Raw genomic sequence first — 6,406 nt, 5'->3', positions numbered from 1 at the left:
GCCAGAGGAACTCAGTGGGTCGGGCAGCATCTGTGGAGGCAAAGAGTCGTTTTGGGTCGAGACCCCGCATCATGACTGAGAATGTAGAGGAGGTAAATGGTATAGCAAGTATGAAGAGCTGAGAGGGAAGGGTGAGGCAGTGGCTAGCAGATGGTAGGTGGAACCATATGAAGAAGATGATGGGCAGATGGAGCCAGGTGGGGGAGGGCCAGTGGTGGAGACAGTGATTTGTTGGTGCTAGGTAGAGAGAGATAAGGAAAGACAAAAAAAGAAAAAAATTCAACTCCCCTTCCCATTTCTACACTGACCTGTCAGTCCTCAACCTTCTCCACTGCCAGGATGAGGCCAACTGCAAATTAGAAGAACATCACTTCAGATTCTACCTGGGTAGTCTAATGGCATGAACATTGAATTTTCCAACATCAGTTAACCCATGCTGCCTGTGCCCTTTTCTCTCTCCTGTTTCCCTAACCCCCTCTGTCACCCAGTTTCATTCCTCTCCCCCACCAGGTTCCATCTGCCTATCCCCAACACTGCACCTTCCGGTTCTCCCATCCCCTTCCTCAACTAGTTCCATCTGCCCCTCATACCTCCCTTATCTGGTTCCACTTATCCCTTTCGTTACTTGTCAGATTCCAGCATCTGCAGCCTCTTTTTTCCACTACACTTTGCAGCCTGCCTCTACCTCTTACCTCCCCTCTCCCCACCAGGCTCCATCTGCCCCCTTTGTTTTATTTTTTTATCTCTTTCCTTATCTGTCCCTACCTTTCGCTCACCAGCCACTGTGTCCTGACTTCACCCCTCCCCCTCCTCCACCTGGATCCATCTGCCCATCTCACCTGGTTCCACATATTGCCTGCCAGCCCCTGCCTCACCATTCCTTCTCACCTCTTTCTACTGGCTATCTCCTCTCTAACCTCTCGACCCGAAACTTCAACTATCCCTTTGCTTCCACAGATTCTGCCTTACCCACTGAGTTCATTCAGGAGCTTGATTTTTGCTCCAGGTTCCAGCATCTGCAGTCTATTTTGTCTCCTTATGAACTTTGAGCCTTCAGATGGGTTGTTAATAGGATGTAATCAAGCTACACCAAAGGGATGTGACTTACCTGTCTCTCCCTCTCTTCCCAAGACTCGATGAATAGGGTCTGTAATTTCAGAAGTTCTTGCTAGTGAATTTGTGAAATGTAGGAACTGTTCACTCAAAGTTTTAACTGGCCTTTGATCATCTGTTTGGTCATTTTTGTTGAACCGACAAAGTAAACCAGCAGAACACGGAGAGTCCCCTTTGAGATGGAGAAAGAAGGAAACAAGGATAAAATAGTCAGAAAATATATGTGAAACAAAAAGAAAGGGCAAGTAAAGGATGGAGAGGAAAGCAGGATGATAACCTAATCATATAAAATTGAGATACACTTTATAATACACTTTTGAGAATTAGTGCTACTTTAAAGCTACCATTTATTTAGCTTCACTGATTAACTAATCTCTTTATTTTTTATGTAGATATATAGAGATTAATTTAACAGTTTAACTAACCTCTTACCCTCAGGGAAATCAGGAGACATACTGTAATAATGGCAAAACAACCATACATCTTCTCAGTTGAAGGATATCAGTTCTATTAATAGGATTAATGTTGGACAGTTTGAATTGAGTGACTGACAGCAGGAGAAAGAACATTAAACTCAGGTGCACTCCAACCCCATTGTTGATTGGCAGACCTCACAAAGAAACTTACTATTTACACTTTTAAGATTCTACTCACTTTTTAAAGCTAAAAAACAGACTCAGCCAAAAAAGGTGAATATTGATCAGAAACCCATAAAAAGAACAAAGTAAACATTAAAAATAAATAGTGTTCTGAATGACATTTCTTGAAGCCTAGTGAAGGGGGAATATTAATTCATACACATTAATTTATGTACTTTTACTTATATTGGTTTACATGCTGAGGAGTTACAATTGAAGTTAATGGTTATATACACCTTTGTTCATTATTCATGGATGCGTTTGATTTTTTTTGTTAGTTACTGTGGAGGAATTTAAAATAGAGGGATATGTGGGAGGAAGGGGTTAGATAGTCTTAGGCGAGGTTTAAAGGTCAGCACAACATGGTGGGCCGAAGGGCCTATATTGTAATGTAAACTGCAAATGTAATCTTCAATGTAAACTGCAAATTTCAAAGAAGTGAGGTGTGAGTTGCCTTTGGTTGATTGGGGGACTGCATTAAAGGGCATGACAGCAAGCAAGCAATGGCTAATGTTCAACAGTTTTGCATTCTTTACAAAACACCAGCCCAAGAAGAAAGTTGGTGTCGCTGTGACCAATGAGCAGTTAAAGACAGTGTCAGATCAAAGGATCAGCTGATAGTCACCAAGAGCAGGAGGTTTGAGCATGGGGACAATTTCACATTTTCACAAAGAACAGCTGAGAAATTAATTTGGGAAAATAAATTTCTTTGGGTTTAGATGGGGTGGAGTTAGGTGTGTTCAGGAAGGGTTCTTGACACAGTATGTAGATAGACCTACAAGAGGAGAGGCTGTGCTTGATTTGATATTGGGTAATGAACCTGGTCAGGTGTCAGATCTCTCAGTGGGTGAACATTTTGGTGATAGTGATCATAATTCTGTCTCCTTTACATTAGCACTAGAGAGGGATAGGAACAGACAGGCTGGAAAGGTGTTTACTTGGAGTAAAGGGAATTATGAGGCTCTCAGGCAGGAAATTGGAAGATTAAATTGGGAACAGATGTTCTCTGGGAAAAGTACGGAAGATATGTGGCAAATATTCAGGGGATATTTGTGTGGAGCTCTGAACAGACATGTTCCGATGAGACAGGGGAGTCATGACAGGATACAAGAACTGTGGTGTATGAAGGCTATAATAAATCTAGTCAAAAGGAAAAGAAAAGCATACAAAAGGTACAGAGAGCTAGGTAATGTTAGAGATCTGGAGGACTACAAGGCTAAAAGGAAGGAACTTAAGAAAGAGATTAGGAGAGCCAGAAGGGGACATGAGAAGGCCTTGGCGGGCAGGATCAAGGAAAACACCAAGGCGTTCTACAAGTATGTGAAGAGTAAGAGGATGAAATACGAAAAGATAGGGCCTATCAAGTGCAGCAGTGGGAAAGTGTGTATGGATCTGGAAAAAATAGCAGAGGTACTTAATGAATACTTTACGTCAGTATTCACCACGGAAAAAGATCTGGGAGATTGTAGTGGGGACTTGCAGTGGCCTGAAAAGCTTGAGCATGTAGATATTAGAAAAGAGGTGGTGCTGAAACTTTTGGAAAGCATCAAGTTAGATAAGTCACCGGGACAGGATGAGATGTACTCCAGGTTGCTGTGGGGGCGAGGGAGGAGATTGCGGAGCCTCTGACGATGATCTTTGTGTCGTCCATGGAGACGGGAGAGGTTCCAGAAGATTGGAGGGTTGCGGATGTTTTTCCCTTATTCAAGAAGGGGAGTAGGGATAGCCCAGGAAATTATAGACCGGTGAGTCTTACCTCAGTGGTTGGTAAGCTGATGGAGAAGATCCTGAGAGGCAGGATTTATGAACATTTGGAGAGGTGTAATATGATTAGGAATAGTCAGCATGGCTTTGTTAAGGGCAGGTCGTGCCTTACAAGCCTGATTGAATTTTTTGAGGATGTGACTAAGCACATCGATGAAGGGAGAGCAGTAGATGTAGTGTATATGGATTTCAGCAAGGCGTTTGATAAGGTACCCTATGCGAGACTTATGGAGAAGGTGAGGAGACATGGGATCCAACGGGACGTTGCAGTATGGATCCAGAACCGGCTGGCCCACAGAAGGCAAAGAGTGGTTGTTGAAGGGTCATATTCTGAGTGGAGGTCGGTGACCAGTGGTGTACCTCAGGGATCTGTACTGGGACCCTTACTATTTGTGATTTTTATAAACGACCTGGATGAGGAAGTGGAGGGGTGGGTTAGTAAGTTTACGGATGACACGAAGGTTGGGGGTGTTATGGATAGTTTGGAGGGCTGTCAGAGGTTACAGAGGGACATAGATAGGATGCAAAGTTGGGCTGAGAAGTGGCAGATGCAGTTCAACCCAGATAAGTGTGAAATGGTTCATTTTGGTAGGTCAAATATGTTGGCGGAATATAGTATTAATGGTAGTTCTCTTGGCAGTGTGGAGGATCAGAGGGATCTTGGGGTCCGAGTCCATAGGACACTCAAAGTGGCTGCGCAGGTTGACTCTGTGGTTAAGAAGGCATATGGTGTATTGTCCTTCATTAATCAGGGAATTGAATTTAGGAGCCGTGACGTATTGTTGCAGCTATGTAGGTCTCTGGTCAGACCCCACTTGGAGTATTGTGCTCAGTTCTGGTCGCCTCACTACAGGAAAGATGTGGAAGCCATAGAGAGGGTGCAGAGGAGATTTACAAGGATGCTGCCTGGAATGCGGAGCATGCCTTATGAAAGCAGTTTGAGGGAACTTGGCCTTTTCTCCTTGGAGCAACGAAAGATGAGGGAGGGGACCTGATTGAGGTGTATAAGATGATGAGAGGTATTGATAGGGTTGATAGTCAGAGGCTTTTCCCCAGGGCTGAATTGGTGGCCACAAAAGGACATAGGTTTAAGGTGCTGGGGAATAGATATAGAGATGTCAGGGGTAAGTTTTTTACTCAGAGAGTGGTGAGTGCATGGAATGGGCTGCCGGAAATGGTGGTGGAGGCGGATACGATAGGGTCTTTCAAGAGACTGTTAGATAGGTACATGGAGTTGAGTAAAATAGAGGGCTATGGGTAAGCCTAGTAATTTCTAGGGTAAGGACATGTTCGGCACAGCTTTGTGGGCCGAAGGGCCTGAATTGTGCTGTAGGTTTTCTATGTTTTACTTATGTAGAGATTCACAGCTTTGCATAAATAGTTACTTAAGTACCTATTGGTCTTTACTCAATCACTTTGGACCAATTCATGATATGCCTCTGCAAATTTACTATACCTATTCTGATTCTTCTAGCATGCCAAGAGATTGTTCACAGATTCCAATTATAGTGGACTTCAGAGCAGCCTATAAGTTCTGGTTACTCTGGACACACAGTGGCTTGTGTAGGTGGGGAATTGGCAGGTTGTAATGTGAGGTGCCGTCTGAGGTCTCTTTGTGGGGCCTTGAGAACTTTGACATTGATCTTGTAATGATGCTTCTGTTAATGCTGTTATTTTGGGGCCAGATTGATGGAGATAATAGGGCAGATTAACTGGTGGTCAGTCCAGCAATGGTTGGCACCAGGCTTTGCACCAGTAATGCAGATGTCCTTGTGGTCCATCGATCAGACTAGGGGTATTGTATGTCCTCATAAGACTGTGCTCAAACGTTTTGTCAAGAGGAGGACCCCATTGGAGTTGTCATTCCCTACTACTTCTTTGGCAATCATGCCAGAGGGCTGCATCTCTTTCCACCCTAGTATTAATGTCACCCAACAGGATCAGTTGTCTCCCTCTGAGATAGGGACCACATTGATTTCAAGGTTAGAGCAGAAATCCTCCTTGACCTCATCAGAAGCATCCAGGGTTGGGCCACATGCAGTTGACTATAGAATTTTGGTTCTGTGAAAGAGTGAGCTTAAGGATCATATAACCTTTGGTATTTCCACAGGGTAGGTCACTGAGACTTTGGACTAACTCATACTTGATGGCAAAGCTCATTCTGGAAGACAACGTTTTCTTCAGTTTGCTCCTCTAAATGAAGGTACTACCTTGTTCTTTAAACTGGCTGCCTCATGCTCTTTGTGTTTCTCTCAAGGTGACAAAGTGTTTGGGTTCCCGAGCAAGGATTGTGGAGCAATATTCAGGTTTGTCATCACTGGGATTGTCTTTGAGGGCCCTGACATTCCAGGTGCCAAATTTCGCACTGCGGAGTAGAAGATGCCTGTGTGTTTTTTTTTAACATGGAGTAACCTTTGTACACTAGCACCACACAAGCTTCACAAAACCCGGCCTCGATCCAGTGACAAAGATGACTAGAGACCAGACTCTGCTGCATGGTTGGTAACTCACACATGGAGCTACTACCTAGCAGGTATACACTTGGAGCTCTTACTCACTGTCTGCCTCCTAATATACTTACCCTTCTGCCCCCTCTCCTGACTATGCTCCAGTCTCTGGCTCCGAATCCTACCTGCATACCGGGCTCCAGCTGTATACTTGGCCCAAGTTCCCAACTCTTGGCTCTGGCATAGCTGGCCGACATTCTTGACCCAACTCTAGGCATGCATCTGGCCATGTTCCTGACTCCAGATCCAGCAACATATAAACTTGAAGCACACCACCAACAGTATCTCTGTAAAATCATCCAAATTCACAAGAAGGATACACAAGCCAACATCTGTGTCCTTCCCTGGGCCAAAGTCTCCAATTTTGATCACCTAATTACACTC

This window comes from Pristis pectinata, chromosome 26, assembly GCF_009764475.1.
Source record: "Pristis pectinata isolate sPriPec2 chromosome 26, sPriPec2.1.pri, whole genome shotgun sequence".
NCBI classification, from domain to species: Eukaryota; Metazoa; Chordata; class Chondrichthyes; order Rhinopristiformes; family Pristidae; genus Pristis; species Pristis pectinata.
This window is presented reverse-complemented; position numbering follows the sequence as displayed.